Source organism: Balearica regulorum, chromosome W (genome assembly GCF_011004875.1).
Source record: "Balearica regulorum gibbericeps isolate bBalReg1 chromosome W, bBalReg1.pri, whole genome shotgun sequence".
Taxonomy (NCBI): Eukaryota; Metazoa; Chordata; class Aves; order Gruiformes; family Gruidae; genus Balearica; species Balearica regulorum.
This window is the reverse complement of record NC_046219.1, coordinates 13,320,110-13,340,389: the sequence shown is the minus strand read 5'-3', so window position 1 is coordinate 13,340,389 and position 20,280 is coordinate 13,320,110.

The following is a 20,280-nucleotide window of genomic DNA, read 5'->3' as shown; positions in this document are numbered from 1 at the left end:
TTGGGTCACCTGTCCCAGCTGTGTCCCCTCCCAACTTCTTATGCACCCCCAGCCATCCCACTAGCAGGGCAGTGCGAGAAGCAGAAAAGGCCTTGGCTCTGTGTAAGCACTGTTCAATAACAACATGTCTATATAACAAAAACATCTCTATATTATCAGCACCGTTTCCAGCACAAATCCAAGACATAGCTCCATACTAGCTACTATGAAGAAAATTAACTCTCAGCTGAGACCAGGACATTATCCACCCCTTATTCCATACTATTTACGTCATGCTCAGGTCCCACACAATTCAATACATCCTCATTAACCACCACCACCCTTATCCCTTGATATAATATGCTGATATCAGTCCCTTAGTCTGTGGACCACCCTTTTAAAATGTCCATACATGTCTACAAAATGTCCATTGGGTTCACTCAGTCCACAGCCTTGGGCTCCATCCACCATGGTGGTCACTCAGGACAGGAGAGGTGGTTGACATGTGGAGTTACTGGGCACCAAAACCAGCTCAGGTCAGGTCCACTGATGCACTTGCGCTGCTTCTTGTAAGGCTTGTTCTCCATTGGTTCAGGTGATTTCTGCTACAGTAATTCCTGTAACATGCAACTCAAATCATGGGTTACAACAATTTAAAGGTATTTCCATTACAATCTCCACCCCTGGTCCCTTCGAGTCAGACCATCAAGTTTACCATTGCAATGAACACCTCCCCTTGCCCCTGCTCTGGCTTGGACTTATCCACAGATCACAATCCCTCAGGGGTGTACCTGCTCCAAGTGGGGCCTTATCCATGAGCCACAGTTTCTCCAGGGGTACACCTGCTGCAGCATAGACTTATCCACAGCCACAATCGCTTCGAGGTGCACCTGTTCCAGCGTGGCCTTGCCCACAGTCACAGTCACTTCAGTCCCTTCAGAAATAAAGCTGCCCTGTCATGGACTCATCCATGACCACACACTTTGAAATGTTCCAGCATGACCCCATGCACAGCCACCTGATGCTTCAAGGTGTATCTGCTGCAGCATGGACTTATCCTTGCCACGGATGCTTCGAGGTGTACCTTCTCCAGCATGGACTTATCCTTAGCTCACAGTCTCTCCAGAGGTATACCTGCTGCAGCACAAACACAACCATCACCACAGATGCTTCGAGATATAGCTGCTGCAGCACAGACACAACTATGGCCACAGATGCTTTGGGGTGTTCTGCTCCCACGTGGACTCATCCACAGGTCACAGTCCCTTAGACTCGAGTGCATGCAGGACTTCGAGCCTGTCCAGGACAGCAGCACAGAAACAGCAGCAATGCCCTGGACATCTGCCAGCCCAGGTGCATCGCCATTGCTGTTATCAAAATGTTCCCAGGCACAGCACAGTAAGATGATAAGCAGTACAGCAGTACAGTGAGCAGCGAAAGCACAAAGCAGCCACTAATAAGCACTAGACTCTAATATACAGTAAGGCAAGCAAGCCCCATGGCAAGCACAGGAGCCTGACAATTAATAGCTAAACAGCTAATACTAAATAGCTAATAACAGCTATAAATTCAATCATCTAGCACATTCCAATCAAATCAGTTGTTATCTCCAACCCTTCGTGCCCCACGTTGGGCACCAAAAAAGACTGTCATGGGTTTACCCCAGCTGGCAGCTGAGCACCACACAGCCGCTGGCTCACTCCACCCCATCAGGATGGGGGAGAGAAATGAAAGAGTAAAAGAAAACTCGTGGGTTGAGATAAAGACAGTTTAATAAGTAAAGCAAAAGCCATGCATGCAAGCAAAACAAGGAATTCATTCACCACCTCCCATCGGCAGGCAGGTGTTCAGCCATCTCCAGGAAAGCAGGGCTCCATCACACGTAACAGTTACTTGGGAAGACAAATGCCATCACTCCAAATGCCACCGCCCCCCTCGTCCTTCCTCTTCCCCTAGACCCTTATGTGCTGAGCATGATGTCATATGGTATGGAATATCCCTTTGGTTAGTTGGGGTCAGCTGTCCCAGCTGTATCCCCTCCCAACTTCTTGTGCACCCCCAGCCATCCTGTTGGTAGGGCAGTGTGGGAAGCAGAAAAGGCCTTGACTCTGTGTAAGCACTGCTCAACAACAACAGGTCCATAGAACAAAAACATCTCTATATTATCTATGCTGTTTCCAGCACAAATCCAAGACATAGCTCCATACTAGCTACTATGAAGAAAATTAACTGTCTCTCAGCTGAGACCAGAACAGGAAGACATATAGATGAGGGTAGAAATGCTGCTTTCTTTTCACGTGCTCTGCCTCTTCCCCAAAGAAAATTGAAAAAATATAAAGCAAGCAGGTTTTGTGAAGAGGCAATTAGCAACTATTGTACATGTAAATTACAACCTTTCATTTTTGAAAAGGGCAAAGATAAAAAAAAAGGAATATTTATCAAATGTTTAGACTGTAATTAGCCATGCACACTGCTCAGCTTTTCACTTACTCAACCTAATACTGAACTGGAATTAAGCATATTCTAAAGACTTATAGAACTGCAGGCCATTTCCATTTTTTTAAAGTAAAAAGCATCAGAAACCTATGATAAAGAAATTGCTACAAAACTTCACTGTATCAATATGCATCATGCCACTCTGTCGCAAGGGGATTTATTTTTTTTGACACTAATACCTAAATGTATCTTATCAAGAAACAGCCACTCATAACAAAAAAAACCCACAACTCTCTCAAGATATTATGCTTAAGAAATTTTAGGAACTGCACTGCACACAGTCTGGGAAAAATCTGTGAAAAGCAGATATGTGCAGCAAACTCTCTAGACCTGTACCTTCATTATCTGAAAATGGCACTCAATAGGTAGGCATTCCCTGATATGATTTTATTTGGCCTTGGCAAGGTGCCTGATACTTATCACACTGAACAATAATGGCTTGCTTTTCACTCATTTTACCCATCTCTACCCATTTTTTCCCTTTATTTAAAATTTTAAGTTCTTTGGGGAAGAGCTATCTTTTATACTTTCTTTATTCTGGTCATGATTAGATAGGGGCACTGGTAATAATGGAATTTTTTGTTTACATGCTTAATTGCAAAATTTACTTGCTTCCTGTCAAGGATATTGCCATGGTCCTTGTGCACTTTTTTGGACCACCTTCTTTTGGAGTGTACCAGTCCTTGGAAATATGCTATATGGAACCATTCTGTACTTAAATTGATAGTGCTACTTATAAAGTAGCATGAGAAGTCAGCTATTATGGTTATATAATTGAGTCATATGTTCTTCTGCGCTGTAGTCTTGTAACCATAGGATAGGGGCCGTGAAACAGAAACTATAGAATCAGGTTGAGATAATTAGTTTGTAACCAAGGTAATAGGTAATGAAGCTAACTGACCACGGCAAGGTACAATGCTGCTATGTTCCATGTACAGTCCCTACCAAACTGAACAATAGGGTTGGAGATATTAATCTTATGAAGTCGTTATGGACAGGTGCATCCACAGCAAGGGCACTGCGCATGCAAACAAGAAGAGGGTCACCCAGCGGACACGAGTGCGAGACCACTGACGACCACCAGAGACCCTTGAGGACCATTGACTCAAATCACTGAGCATGCGTGATGGGGAGGAGAATATGGAAATGGATTCTAAGAAATGATTATCATAGGACTGCCTTTTCTGAGAAAAACGATGAATATGTACGTTTTGATCCTACATAACCTGTGTGTTGGTGATCACCTGGCATGCGTGTTGCGTGGAGCTATCCCCCGTGCATCCAGCGCTGCAATAAAGAATGCCTGCCTTTTAACACTACATTGGTGTTACGAGGTTTATTCCCGGATTTCGGTGACAGTTTCTGGCGACCCAGATGGGACACTGCTTCTGAACCTTGATGGATCCATGGGATCGCAGGACCTCCAGCCGGCACCGGGGAGTTCTCGGGGAGAACCTCCGATCCCTGGACTGAAGAGCTCTGAGCAAGACCCCTGGGAGAGGTAAAGGCATTCTTATTTGATTTGAATATTTGGGTTTTTTTTCGAATATTTGCTCTTACCACCGTGGCGGGACAGGCCCGCACCAAGAGCACAAGTTGAAGGCCTTATTCAAGGAGCCCCGTGGCTCTCCAGGACAGGCTCACACTAGGAGCACGGGAGGCCTGCTCGTAAGGCGCGGTGAAAGCTGCGCAGAGTTGGGCTAGGGAGACATCTCAGGTAAAAGTCTCTGCTAGGCGAAAGCCTGTGGAGCAGGGCCCACCGGGGAGGGGAAGCCTCCAAGGTTGGGATTTCCAGTGGCAGGGGAAATATCTGAGGGAGCTCTAACACGGGTTGGGGTCCCTCTGACTAGTGCTTGTGATAGTGCACAATCACAACCACTGAGTCCCTGGGAGATGGGTACCTTTCCGAGTAAGAAACCAATCCCACGAAAAACACCACTGGGATGTATTTTGGAACTTTGGAAAGATCTGGGAAAAATTGATCCTTTGACTCGGAAACAATTGATTGAATATTGTAATCACTGGTGGCCACTGTATGCTTTAGAGAGTGGGGGAAAGTGGCCGGAAAATAGGACATTGCAGTATAACACAATTTTGCAATTGATGCTATTTTGTAAGAGGGAAGGTAAATGGAATGAAATGGCATATGTAGATTTGTTTTTTTTCACACTGTGAAATCATCCGGAATGGCAAAGGCAATGTGAATTGGTTTCACCTAGTTCTGTGGTAATGGCATTAAAGGGGCAGGAACCTGGCAAAAATTTGGAAAAAGGTTGCTCAGCTTGTGATATTGGTAAACGGTGTTTTAAATGTGAATTTGAAGATGATGATGTTGAATTATTGGTTGCACCTCGTAGAAGGCTAGGAAATGACCAAGGGGATCAAAATCTGGGGGCCAATAATGCTTCCGCCCCTCCTGTGGAAGGGGAGGCAGAAGGATTCAGCCCGATTGCTGGGAGGACAAGGGGAAGAGGGGGAGGAGACAGATTTACTCCCCTCCAGGCCCCTCTTTGACAGGCAGCTGGTAATGAGGGTCTGGTAATGGTAAAAGTTCCCTTCTCAATAACTGATTTAAGAGCATGGAAAGAAACTGCGGGCACTTATTGGGATGATCCCAAAAGGGTTGCCGTAGTAGTAGAAACAATAATCAGAACCCAAAACCCCGATTGGGAGGATTTGCAAGTAATATTGGACACTTTGTTGGAAGACACTGAAAAGAAAATGGTATTAAATACAGCCAGAAAACAAGTAGAAGGAGCTCATGCTAATGGGATTATACAAGGGACAGTGGACCAGAATTTTCCATCCACAAATCCTGAGTGGGACCCTAATCAACTGGGGCCCAGAGGGATGCTGACTAGATATCAAAAGTGGATTTTGTTTGGTGTTAGACATGCAATGCCAAAAGCAATTAATTGGTCTAAACTCTATGAAGTGAAACAAGAATTAAATGAGTCCCCTTCATCCTTTATGGCAAGACTAAAAGTGACTGCTAGGAAATATACCAATTTGGATCCAGAAAGACCAGAGGAAGCTATACAATTGGCCTCTATATTTATGGGACAATCAGCCCTAGAAAAAAAAAAAACTCCAGAAACTGGAAGGGGCTGAGTCCAGAGACTTAGGTAAAATGCTTCAAGTAGCCTGGACTGTGTATAACAGAGAAAAAGAAGTCAGACAAATGCAAAGGGATGGAAAAATTCTGGCAATCTTGACCAAGAATAATAAACATGTAAAGCAAAACTCAGCTATAAATCAGTAGAGGTTGTTGGTGCGACGGGGCAGAAAGAGAACCGGCCCTTTCTGAAACCATTAAAATTTAAGCTGGGAAAACACATCGATTTTTGTACATGCCTGAATGTCCATTGCCTTTATTGGGATGAGATTTATTAAGCAAATAAGATGCACAAATAATTTTTAAAAATGGAGAAATTAGATTACTAATACCAGAATCAAAAGCCATAGGGGCGAGAGTGTTTATGTTACAGGATTCCTCCAAGGAGGAACAGATTTATGGACAAGTGAAGTTCCGGGACGATCCAAACTGGCAGAACCGGTAAAGGTGACTTTAAAACCTGGGGCCAAGCCGGTAAGACAAAAACAGTATCCTATTAAGTGGGAGGCTCAGAAGGGATTAGAGGAATTAATTACAAAATTTTTAGAGTATGGGCTGTTAGTAGAATGTGAATCAGAATACAATACCCCTATATTACCAGTAAGGAAATGAGGAGGTAAGGAATACAGATTGGTTCAGGATCTGAGGGCCGTAAATCAAATAGTTCAAGATATACGCCCAGTAGTGGCCAATCCATACACTTTACTGACCTCTTCGGTGACAGTCTGAAAAGCTAGTGTTAGACATAGTGGCTTGCTGCTCCACACATCCTAACAGATCTGCTACAGGAAGTACTGTTTTTTTAAAGGTAATGGTTTCCATTGCCATATAATCAGATATCAAATTGAGACTATAATTAAGAAATTATAACATAAATTCCAAAAGTTCAGCTATAATACCAATGAGCATAATACAAATTCCCAGAAAAACTATATTAGGAAGCATTGTTTTAGTAAAACTCTCAGAAACCTTCATGAGAATTAATCTGAGTTGAGGAATGCATGTATAATATGCCCCCTTTTCATATGGTGATGCTTTAATGTTGTAACCGATGTGTTTAACTTTTAACCATGGTGATGGGATCAAGATGAGATCATTAGCAGTAGTAGGGAATGAGAAAAATATTTTAGGAATGAGGACCTGAGAGCTTGGTGGTACCATGGAACTGATAAACTGTGTGGTTGGTATGTACCATGGAACTGATAAACTGCATTATTGGTACGTGAGCCAAATAATATTTCATTTTCTGTCAAAATCATGTCCTTTGAGTGAACTTTGTTCATTATAATCTCATTATAATACCAAAACACACCTCCATGCTAAAAACTACCCACCTCCAAGGTACGACCACCCCTCACTGGGCATGCTCTCTGAATTTCTTTACGTATATAGCTTTAAAAGCAAAGCGAGAAAGTTTTACACCAATCATAATGAAGTAACTATGTAACTATGTGATGTAATTGTGACCATGTGTGTATTGAGAATATAAATATGTGCATGTTCGTAGGCTAGGTATGCACGTTAGGTGGAACTATCCCCCGTGCACCCAGCGCTGCAATAAAGAATGCCTGCCTTTTAACACTACATTGGTGTTACGAGGTTTATTCCCGGATTTCGGTGACAATGTGGCAGTACTGGAGTTATGAGAGTAGGCATGATGCATAGCCACATTCTCCATCTTTGTTTTCCTATTACCAAGCAGCTTTCTTTCTCTCTTCCTTTCTTCTTTCTCATTCCTAAAATAATCCTTTCAAATCAGCACAGCTAAAAGAGTTTTTATCAACCTTAGTCTGTCATAATTTTGTTTTTTCAAATCATCCTGTTTAAGCCAGAACAAAACTATTGACATGGTTTAGCCCCAGCCGGCAGCTAAGTGCCATGCGCCGCTCACTCACCCCTCCCCCAGCGGGATGGGGAGGAGAACGGAAAAACAACGGCAAAGCCTCGAGGGTTGGGATAAGGGCAGTTTCCTGGGACAGCAAGGGAGAGGGAAACAATCAACAACAGTACCGATAACAGATAGTAACAATGGGTGATAAGGGTGATAACAGAGAACCATTTACCGATCCGACAACCAACCGACCAGACACTCAACCCTTCCCGGAGCCACACCAAGCCCACCCCTCCCCGACTAGCCCCCTTTTATGGTGAGCATGACGTCACATGGTATGGAATAGCCCCCGGCCAGCTTGGCTCACCTGTCCTGGCTCCTTGTGAAATTGACTCTATCCTTGCCAGAACCAGGACAACTATTTAAATATTTTTTTTTGTAAATTTGAGTTATTTATAGATAAAATTATTTACATGTTTGTGAGCTATCTGCTGTGGGCACAGTATTACTGGAGGTTTTTCTTTGGGGAGTACACCACCATTTAAGTTTATTTTCTTGTTTTCCACAGCATGTTTTGATCTCCTAAAGAAAATAACTTATTGTCTCCATCTTTTTCCTTTTCCTTAAGATAAAATGTTCACTTTTGGCTCGATTTATTTGAGAGTAATGTAATTTATTAATTTGCTTGTTTGGAACTAGGATTGAATTTGTGTTTGGAAAGCATGTGCCAAAATAGCTCCTTTTTTTTCTACTGTGGTGAAGGAAATTCAGGAGATTTTGATCTAAAAATCCTACATCCAATACTGATTATTTGAGCCAGGGTCTGATCATCATCACACTAATGTAAAGTTGACTTATTTCTATTAAAGTCAATGGAATTACATCTGAGTAAAAATGGTGCAAATAAAATAAAATTAGATGTATACATTTACAATAGCCATTCTGTATGAATGAAATGGTTGCAATGCAAGCTTATTATACTCAGTAAGTCAGATCTGAATTTGGCCCTCTGTGTTTCCTTACACTGAGTTGAGCTCAGGTGGGTTTTGTTTAGATGTAAACAGTTGCATATCTAAAATAATGGACAACTATGAATAAGTATCATGGCTTTTCTAACCAGAGTTACCAATTATACATAGCATTCTATTAGGGAAAAAATATTTCCAAGTGATTTAGCTGAAGAGATACCACCATCCAGAGTCCAAGTGTTGGCAGTACTGTAGGAAAATGGCTAGCTACTTGCTATGCCAAGGAGTGAACTTCCCCAGTTACCTTCTGGCCACAGTCACACCCTGTATTGCCTCCAGAACAGGGTAAATGGAAATGCCGCCTCAGATTGGACTAGAGTAAGCCTAGGTGGGACCCAGAAACTGGGCCATGAGGCTGGTTGCAGGCTGAGAGCAGAACCTTTAGCCTGCCAGGAGCCAGCAGCTGCCTTACAGACAGGCATGCTTGAACCATCACAGTGAGAGGACTGGGTAAAAAGGGACAAACAACCAGATAAAACACCTGAAACCTAGCTCAGATCCTGGCAATAATCTGGAGGAGCCTTATCTCTGTACACTCTGACCTGGGTTGCTCTTCAGGCTTGAATCCAAAACTGCTGGATAACTTCTGGTTTTTCACTGAAGGGGAAATTCAAATTGTAAGTGCTCAGCAATGGTAATTCCTGACCAAGGAATCATAGAATCATAGAATCATAGTGTCACCGAAACCTGCAGTTTCTTTCCATGCTCTTAAATCAGTTATTGAGAAGGGAACTTTTACCATTACCGGACCCTCATTACCAACCGCCTGTCGAAGAGGGGCCTGGAGGGGAGTTAATCTGTCTCCTCCCCCTCTTCCCCTTGTCCTCCCAGCAATCAGGCTGAATCCTTCTGCCTCCCCTTCCACAGGAGGGGCGGAAGCATTATTGGCCCCCAGATTTTGATCCCCTTGGTCATTTCCTAGCCTTCTACGAGGTGCAACCAATAATTCAACATCATCATCTTCAAATTCACATTTAAAACACCGTTTACCAATATCACAAGCTGAGCAACCTTTTTCCAAATTTTTATCAGGTTCCTGCCCCTTTAATGCCATTACCACAGAACTAGGTGAAACCAATTCACATTGCCTTTGCCATTCCGGATGATTTCACAGTGTGAAAAAAAACAAATCTACATATGCCATTTCATTCCATTTACCTTCCCTCTTACAAAATAGCATCAATTGCAAAATTGTGTTATACTGCAATGTCCTATTTTCTGGCCACTTTCCCCCACTCTCTAAAGCATACAGTGGCCACCAGTGATTACAATATTCAATCAATTGTTTCCGAGTCAAAGGATCAATGTTTCCCAGATCTTTCCAATGTTCCAAAATACATCCCAGTGGTGTTTTTCGTGGGATTGGTTTCTTACTCTGAAAAATACCCATCTCCCAGGGACTTAGTGGTTGTGATTGTGCACTATCACCAGCACTTAGTCAGAGGGACCCCAACCCGTGTTAGAGCTCCCTCAGATATTTCCCCTGCCACTGGAAATCCCAGGGATTTCTGCTGCCACCAGAAATCCCAATCTTGGAGGCTTCCCCTCCCCGGTGGGCCCTGCTCCACAGGCTTTCGCCTAGCAGAGACTTTTACCTGAGATGTCTCCCTCTCCCAACTCTGCGCAGCTTTCACCGCGCCTTACGAGCAGGCCTCCCGTGCTCTTGGTGCGGGCCTGTCCCAGTGTGGGCCTGTCCCATCGCGGTGGTGAGAGCCGCGGGGCTCCTTGAATAAGGCCTTCAACTCGTGCAAATATTCAGATCAAATAAGAATGCCTTTACCTCTCCCAGGGGTCTTGCTCAGAGCTCTTCGGTCCGGGGATCGGAGGTTCTCCCCGAGAATTCCCCGGTGCCGGCTGGAGGTCCTGCGATCCCATGGATCCATCAAGGTTCAAAAGCGGTGTCCCATCTGGGTCGCCAGAAACTGTCACCGAAATCCGGGAATAAACCTCGTAACACCAATGTAGTGTTAAAAGGCAGGCATTCTTTATTGCAGCGCTGGATGCACGGGGGATAGCTCCACCCAACGTGCATGCCAGGTGATCACCAACACACAGGTTATGTAGGATCAAAACGTACATATTCATCGTTTTTCTCAGAAAAGGCAGTCCTATGATAATAATTTCTTAGAATCCATTTCCATATTCTCCTCCCCGTCACGCATGCTCAGTGATTTGAGTCGGTGGTCCTCAAGGGGTCTCTGGTGGTCGTCAGTGGTCTTGCATCCATGTCCGCTGGGTGATCCTCTTGCAGGCATGCGCAGTGTTCTTGTTGTAGGTGCACCTGTCCATAGCAACTTACTTCATAAGATTAATATCTCCAACCCTATTGTTCAGTTTCGTAGGGACTGTACATGGAACATAGCAGCATTGTACCTTGCCGTGGTCAGTTAGCTTCATTACCTATTACCTTGGTTACAAACTAATTATCTCAACCTGATTCTATAGTTTCTGTTTCACGGCCCCTATCCCACGGGTACAATAGAATGGGTTGGGTTGGAAGGGACCTCAAAGATCATCTAGTTCCAACTCCCCTGCCATGGACAGGGACACCCTCCACTAGACAAGGTTGCCCAAAGCCTCATCCAACCTGGCCTTAAACACTTCCAGGGATGGGGCCTCCACAGCCTCTCTGGGCAACCTGTTCCAGTGCCTCACCACCCTCACAGTAAAGAATTTCTTCCCAACATCTAATCTAAATCGACCCTCCTTCAGCTTATACCCATTACCCCTTGTCCTGTCACTACATTCCCTGATAAACAGTCCCTCTCCATCTTTCCTGTAGGCCCCCTTCAGGTACTGGAAGGCTGCAATTAGATCTCCCCAGAGCCGCCTTTTCTCCAGACTGAAGAATCCCAAATCTCTCAGCCTGTCCTCATAGGAGAGGTGCTCCAGCCCTCTGATCAGCTTCTTGGCCCTCCTCTGGACTCTCTCCAACAGCTCCATGTCTCTCCTGTACTGGGGCCCCCAGAGCTGGATGCAGTACTCCAGGTGGGGTCTCACGAGAGTGGAGTAGAGGGGCAGGATCACCTCCCTCGACCTGCTGGTCATGCTGATTTTGATGCAGCCCAGGACATGGTTGGCTTTCTGGGCTGCAAGTGCACACTGCCGGCTCCTGTTGAGCTTCTCATCAATCAATACCCCCAAGTCCTTCTCCTCAGGGCTGCTCCCAATCCATTCCTCGCCCAGCCTGTAGTCGTGCTTGGGATTGCGCCGACCCACGTGCAGGACCTTGCACTTGGCCTTGTTGAACTTCATGCGGTTCGCATGGGCTCACTTCTGCAGCCTGTCAAGGTCCCTCTGGATGGCATCCCTTCCCTCCAGCGTGTTGACCCCACCACACAGCTTGGTGTTGTCAGCAAACTTGCTGAGGGTGCACTCGATCCCATTGTCCATGTTGCCGACAAAGATGTTGAACAGTGCCGGTCCCAGTACCGACCCCTGAGGAATGCCACTCGTCACTGGTCTCCACTTGGACATGGAGCCGTTGACCACAACTCTTTGAGTGCAACCATCCAGCCAATTCCTTATCCACTGACTGGTCCATCCGTCAAATCCATGTCTCAATGGAATGATCTGGCCTGGAGGGCAAGAAGGCCTAACTGCAGAAGGAGTTAAACTGTCTGGAAGTAGGAATACCAGAGACAGAACTACTCCCTGTAAAGGACTAAAGTTTCCCTTGATGATGAGATAATAAGGAGAATTGTCTTGTAGCTATCCTGGGCCACATTTGGGCAGCAGAGCTGGGCTGGGGGATGGACCCAGTGCCAGTTGAGGTGCTCCATGCCAACCCTCACATGATTGGTGCTGGTGCAAGTGTATGTAAGAAATCAGCTCGTGATGCATCCTGACAGACTCCTTGTAGTATCGCTTATGGTGGTAGGATTCTGTCCAATGTATTGTTCATTAAACATGCAATCATGTGTTTAACTCACCTCAAGTGATACTGTGTTGGTTTTGCGTGGCAAGGTTTTGGTAGCGGGGAGGGCTACAGGGGTGGCTTCTGTGAGAAGCTGCTAGAAGCTTCCCCTGTGTCTGACAGAGCCAATGCCAGCCGGCTCTAAGACGGACCCGCCGCTGGCCAAGGCCAAGCCAATCGGCGCCTCTGTGATAACATATTTAAGAAAAAAAAAAAAACAGTTAGAGAGAGCTTTTGCAGCTGGAGAGAGGAGTGAGAAGATGTAAGAAACTCTGCAGACACCAAGGTCAGTGCAGAAGGAGGGGGAGGAGGTGCTCAAGGCGCCTGAGCAAGATCCCCCTGCAGCCCGTGGTGAAGACCATGGTGAAGCAGGCTGTCCCCCTGCAGCCCATGGAGGGAGGATGAGGGGGTGTAGAGATTCCACCTGCAGCCTGTGGAGGACCCCATGCCAGAGCAGGTGGAGGCACCTGAAGGAGGCTGTGGCCCCGTGGGAAGCCCGCGCTGGAGCAAGCTCCTGGCAGGACCTGTGGATCCGTGGAGAGAGGAGCCCACGCCAGAGCAGGTTTGCTGGCAGGACTTGTGACCCCGTGGGGGACCCACGCTGGAGCAGTCTGCTCCTGAAGGTCTGCACCCCGTGGGAGAGGCTCACGTTGGAGAAGGTCGTGAAGGACTGTCTCCCATGAGAGGGACCCCACGCTGGAGCAGGGGAACAATGAGTCCTCCCCCTGAGGGTGAAGAAGCGGCAGAAACACCGCGTGATGAACTGACTGTAACCCCCACTCCCTGTCCCCCTGTGCCGCTGAGGGGGGCGGAGGTTGAAGCCCGGAGTGAAGTTGAGCCCGGGAAGATGGGAGGGGTGGGGGGAGGTGTTTTAAGATTTGCTTTTATTTCTCATTCCTCTACTCTGTTTTGCTTAGTAATAAATTTTATGAATTCCCTCTCTAAGTTCAGTGTGTTTTGCTCGTGATGATAATTAGAGAATGACCTCTCCCTGTCCTTATCTCGACCCATAAGTTTTTTTTTAGTTATACCTTTTCTCCCCTGTCTAGAGAAGGAGGGGAATGATAGAGCGGCTCTGGTGGGCACCTGGCCCTCAGCCAGGGTCAACCCACCACAGATACAATAAAAATTTCTCAACATCACTTACTGCCATCATGGCAAAGGTATTTTAAGTATTTATTTGTGACGGCAGTACTAAAGTCACGCTCTGTTATTCATTAGCCTCTTCTTGAGCCTGAAGGGCCTTGTGACTCAAGAGAGGCACTCACCTCCAAGCCTGTGATACCTGCAGGCTGCCAGGCTCACAGGCTCGGGCCCCTGTGGCGTCTTCTGGTGAGAGGGACACAGTCAGTACCTAAAGGCTATTTCCAATCTGTAAACTGCCTTCTCAGTGGAAGAATTAATTTTTCCTGCTCTAGGATCCTGCCAGGTCCTTGATGCGATTGAGATTTTTGTACCAATAAGTTTATGGCTAAAGAAATTTATACTATTACATAAGCTGAACTATATAATCCTTAAAATCACATGCTTATGTCTAGAAGTTATAGACAAGAAAGAATGAGGTAATAATTGTTTTTCAGTCATAACTTTGAATGGCTGAGTCCTAGTGGTTTATTTCACATCTTTAATTTCATCTAAAGACATTTTTAATGACCTTTTAATGTTGTGTTTTCCACAACAGGAGAAACAAAAATCTTAAATGCGTGACAGGTGTCATAACAGGCAGTAGCCCATCCTAAGGAAGCCAGGATATTGCAAGCAGATCTGCATTCTTGACAAGTCCAATGATTAGAGCTCGACAACTCTTAGGTTGATGTCTTAGCAAATCCAAGAGAAGTAGTAGGCTGCTATTAACAGCCCTCTGCTGCAGGGAACTTCATGACATCAGGTTTGGTAGGCTGTCCCAATGTACTTTGGAGTGAATAGATATCTATTGTACAAATATTTTTAAGTTATTTTTGTCTGTCTGATGTATCTTTGTATTTTTAAATTTACTTCAGGATTTTTTTTAAAGTAGCTAATATAATCTTATAGACTATAAAAATTTATCTGAAGAATTTATAATGTATGCATTATGGAAAGTTCTGCAGCCTAGAAACCAAGGACCATTGTGTGTTAGGTGAACATTAAAGATTTAATTTGTCTTTTCTTGTATAAACAATAGTGGATCACTGCACTAATTGTGCAGTGTGTCATCTGCTTGTAGTCTTTCAGCTCTGCAAAGAGATATTTCCTTGTTTGTGCCTGTGATTGTGTTTAAATCTGGTTAATGCTACATATATATTTGAAATAATAAAGACAATGAAGTAAAAATTAATTTGAAATTTCAAATTTCCTAAATATGACAAATGCAAATGATAGTACCATTTTAACTTTACAGGGAGAAAAAGGATTTTTATATACACCCCCACACCAAATCTTTTTTTAGCACACCTTTCATTTTATTGCAAACTATTTCTGTAGTTATCACAGAAAGTATTGTACTGGGTTTGGCTAGGATGAAGTTAATTTCTTTTCATAGCAGCCCTTAGGGTGCTGTGTGTTAGATTGGTGACCAAAACAGTGTTGATAACACACCAGTATTTTAACTGTTGCTGAACAGTGCTTGCACAGCATCAAGGCCTTCTCTTTGTCACTCTGTCCCTCCAGGGAGTAGGCTGGGAGTGGGCAAGAAGTTGGAAGGGGACACAGCTGTGACAGCTGACCCCAACTGACCAAAGTGATATTCCATATCATATGACATCATGCTCAGCAGTAAAACTGGGGGAGGGAGCATTTTTCCAGGGTAGCTGTTGCTTGGGGACTGGCATCGATCTGCTGGTGTTGAGTGACTGCTTTTGCATCACTTGTTTTTTTCTTTTTTTCCCCCTTCACTTATTAAACTGTCTTTATCTCAATCCATGAATTTTCTTGCTTTCCCCCTTCTGATTCTCTCCCTCATCCCACTGTGGGGGAGTGAGGAAGCAGCTGGTTAGGGGCTTACCTGCCAGCCAGGGTCAACCCACCACCAGGATATTTTCTCAGTTATGCATTCTGCACTGTTGAATTTGCTCCATTTTAAAAGGAAGGTAAAAATCTTGATTTCTTATGCCTTTTTAAAAAGTAGCTAACTGCAGGGAAAAAAATAGACTAGACAGTCAACAATAATCCTGAGTTAGCAGAGAGATGAGCTCACTATTTAAGTCTTTCCTACAGTTCACTGACTTTTCTGCATATGATACCTAAAGTAGGAACCTATATGGGACTCAGAAGGAGTAATGTAGGTGGAAAAGAAACAAATTTTGAGAGAGACAAATTCACTTCTTGCACCTGCCTTGCTTTCTATCTTCAGGTGAAATATCTTTGACTCTTTATGAGAATAAGTTTTTTCCATTTTTATTTATGAAACATTGCATCCTGGTTTTATTTTGCCCACCCTGCAGTACAAGGAACATATAGACCCTCAGAATTGTTTGTTTTTTTTTTCTTGAATAAGAAATGCTCAGTATTCATACAATTGAGTTATTAATGCATTAGACTGTGGTTTGATCTACCTTCTTTGGATAATCTGAGAAAAAGAAGCAACCAATTAATATGTTAAACCTGCAAAAGCAGAACCTAATTTCAAACGCATAATACACATACTCTCGTAAACTTTTTTTTTACAATAGTGTCAAGGTCTGCTTTAAATAGTTGAAGACTCCAACTCAGGAAAACAATCCTGTTTCAGAAAGAGCACTTGCTTAACTTTATAAGAGTGCTTAAGTACCTGGGGAGTCAGTGGGATTAAGCAGATACTTCATAGAATCATAGAATCATAAAATATCTCAAGTTGGAAGGGACCCATAAGGATTGTCTAGTCCAACTCCCTGCTCCTTGCAGGACTACCTAAAACTAAATCATATGACTAAGAGGGTCATCCAGACGCTCCTTGAACGGGGTTGGTACAGTGACCACTTCCCTGGGGAGCCTGTTCCAGTGACCAACCACTGTCTCAGTGAAGAAAAGTTACTTCAAGTAATGCATGTGGGCATGATCTCTAGCTCTTGTCTGTGCTCTGTTCAGGCACTGCCTCTGAGATGCTCAGAGCTGAGGGCTCTCTGAATTTGGTGGGAGCTGGAGGGAGATGAGCCTGAGCTGCTAGGCAGATACCCAAAGAGGCTTGGTTATCACCATGATGAGATTTGTCATTCTCAACTCCAATACAGTTGACCCCATTGCCCTGATTTTGGGAACACTGGGGGGAAGTTCAGAACTGGATTCACAGCAGCCAGCACATTGTGTGGGGTATGTGTTTAAGCTATCAGTTAAAAATAGCACTAATTGGTGGGATTGTCCTTCTCTCACAACCTTGAGATGAGATACATATGAGATGTTTAGTATAATATGAGATACATTTTTATGTATTTAATATAATGAGATACATTTAATGTGTGGTGGGTTAACCTTGGCTGGATACCAGGTAACCACCAAGCCACTCTATTGCTCCTGCTCCTCAACTGGACAGAGGACAGAAAATATGATGAAAGGCTTGTGGGTCGAGATAAGGACAGGGACATCACTCAGCAATTACTGTCACAGGCAAAACAGACTCGACTTGGGGAAATTAATTTAATTTATTGCCAATCAAATCAGAGTAGGATAATGAGAAATAAACCTAAATCTTAAAAACATCTTCCCCCCTACTCTTCCCTTCTTCCTGGCTCAACTTCATTCCCGATTTCTCTACCTCTTACCCCCAAGTGACGCAGGGGGACAGGGAATGGGAGTTGCAGTCAGTTCATCACACGTTGTCTCTGCTGCTCCTTCCTCCTCACACTCTTCTGCTGCTCTAGTGTGGGGTCCGTCTCACGGGAGACAGTCCTCCACGAACTTCTCCAATGTGAGTCCTTCCCACGGGCTGCAGTTCTTCACAAACTACTCCAGCATGGGTCCTTTCCATTGGGTGCAGACCTTCAGGAACAGACTGCTCCAGCGTGGGTCCCCCATGGAGTCACAGTTCCTGCCAGAAAACATGCTCTAGCATGGGCTTCCAAAGGGGTCACAGCCTCCTTCGGGTGCATCCACCTGCTCTGATGTGGGGTCCTCCACGGGCTGCAGGGTGGATATCTGCTCCACCATGGACCTCTATGGGCTGCAGGGGACAACCTGACTCACCATGGTCTTCACTATGGGCTGCAGGGGAATCTCTACTCTGGTGCCTGGAGCACTTCCTTCCCCTCCTTCTTCACTGACCTTGGTGTCTGCAGAGTTGTTTCTCTCACATATTCTCACTCCTCTCTTCCGGCTGTTGTTGCACAGCAGTTTTTTTCTCTTCTTAAATATGTTATCACAGAGATGCTACCACCATCGCTGATTGGCTCAGCTTTGGTCAGCAGTGAGTCCATCTTGGAGCCAGCTGGCACTGGCTCTATTGGACATGGGGGAAGCTTCTAGCAGCTTCTCACAGAAGCCACCCCTGTAGTCCCCCCACTACCAAAACCTTGCTATGCAAACTGAATACATAATGAAATATAAGAGCTAACAGATAAAATATATAAACAAACCTGAAGCAATAATTTAACCTGTCCCTTTGATCATCTAATCTCCCTGCTACCTATTGATCCATTTCCTTGAGGATTTATTAAAAAAAACCCCAAAACTCTCACATTTAAAAACAAATTCCAGAAAATTATTCCCTTTTCCCCAAATGTGAATAGCATCTATATATTCCAACTGAATATGCCCCTAAAACAGAAAAGAAATTTCATCTGTGGCTTGTAAATTTTCTATATACCCAAATATATAATTATTTTAGTATCTGCCACCTTAATGCTGAAAAAAGGAATTTTATGTCTGTTTAAAAAGGAGTTCCCTAAATGGATCCATCACATGCTTCTAGCTCTGAAAAAGCCCATTGTAAGACTTCCCAGGCATCAAATATTTGTGTCCAGGGAAGTTATATTTGGTACTTTTTGAGGTTTTCATTGCTCTTTCTAATCTTTCTGCCTTCCATGGTAGCCCTGCTCTATCCATCTCATCTGCTGGAGGGCTGGATATGACCTTGCTAGTAAAAGGGCTTCATATCGTGCCTGAAGGACGCTCTGTCTTATTCTCCAGAAACAGATTGTCCTCTTTGGGAAAGTGTTTGTATAGCATAAAAAAGTGAGAATGACAGTCCTTGCCAGTGCTGTGATTCCTATAAATGAAAATTAGTATAATGTTCTGTGTGACTCTCTTAGTAGATGTATGTTTCTTATTGTGAATAAGTGTATTTCAATATATATATAAAAAATGGTTGTCGAGCTGTCTATCACTCTGTTTCAGTGTCTATATGTCTCTCTGTGGAGTGTAATTTCACTTCTCTGCTTATACTATTACAGTCTCAATTTTATGTCTGTTTTCTAAAATTGCTTGAATTAGACTATTTGACATTTCCTTGTGCTAATGTGCTGTCATCCAGAGAGAATCCTGTTTTGGAAAGAACATTAATATTTTATGAAGTAGAAGAACAGAACAGGTGTGACAGGCAAATACAGTAAATAGGAAGCAGCATTCTGCAGGATAAGCTTTAATCTGGCTATGATACTAGTCTTCCATGATATGTGGATAAACAGGGTTATCATGATTACTGGTAATTAATTGTACTGTCATTATTGCTTATGCTTTATGTTGCCCTAGGCTCTGTGAAAGATGTCATGTGAAGATGTTACACCTATCCAAGAAGCTTACAGGCTACAATGGGCTTACTTTGGATTTACAGCATTTGGCCTAATGCAGATACATCCAGGAAGTACAGTTTCAGCCATGTCTGTCATCCTCCTCAGAACTAAAATAGACCTTTGAGTTGACTCTGGAATAATCCAAAAAGGAGATACTCTGCAGTAACACACTGTAAGCATAGCAGAAAATCCCCATGGTGTAGAGGTGTGATATTGGTAAATGAAACTACAGTATTTTAAGACTGTTACCTGCACACCTTCCTTCCCCTTTGCCTGGTGTTATCACATCATGTGGTACATACTGTTTTAAATTAACTTGTAAACCCTGCAGAGACAGGGAATCTCTGCCTTTGTGCTTGTGCTGCATGTGGCATCAGAGAGTCCCAGTCCTTCTAAGACTCTCCAAGCATCAAGTGTAATATAATGAGCTTCCTGCATGTAACTGAGAGTGGGACTGTATCCAACTGTGACTCTATTGTCTGCAAATTTAGAGTTCCTACAAAGGGAATTTTATTGATTTAAAAAGCCAAATTCTAGTAATGGATCACACTTACAGAATGCACGATATGCACAGAAATCAGAGCTACTGTCATACAGAGTTGTGGTTTAACCCTGGGCAGCAGATAAGCCCCACACATCCTCTAGCTCACTCCTCCGCAGTGGAATGGGGGAGAGAATTAGAGGTGCAAAAATGTGAAAACTCATGTGTTGAGATTGTTGTGGTTTTGCCCCAGCTGGCAGCTAAGCACCACACAGCCGCACTCTCACTCCCTCCTGGCAGGATGGGGGAGAGAAATGAAAGAGTGAAAGTGAGAAAACTCATGGGTTGAGATAAAGACAGTTTAACAGGTAAAGCAAAAGCCACGCACACAAGCAAAGCAAAACAAGGAATTCATTCACCATTTCCCATCGGCAGGCAGGTGTTCAGCCATCTCCAGGAAAGCAGGGCTCTGTCACACATAACAGTTACTTGGGAAGACAAATGCCATCACTCCAAATGTCCTCACTCTTCCTTCTTCTTCCCCCAGCTTTATATGCTGAGTATGATGTCATATGGTATGGAATATCCCTTTGGTCAGTTGGGGTCAGCTGTCCCAGCTGTGTGCCCTCTCAACTTCTTCTGCACCCCCAGCCTACTCGCTGGTGGGATGGTGTGAGAAGCAGAAAAGGCCTTGACACCGTGTAAGAACTACTCTGCAATAACTAAAACATCCCTGTGTTATCAACACTGTTTT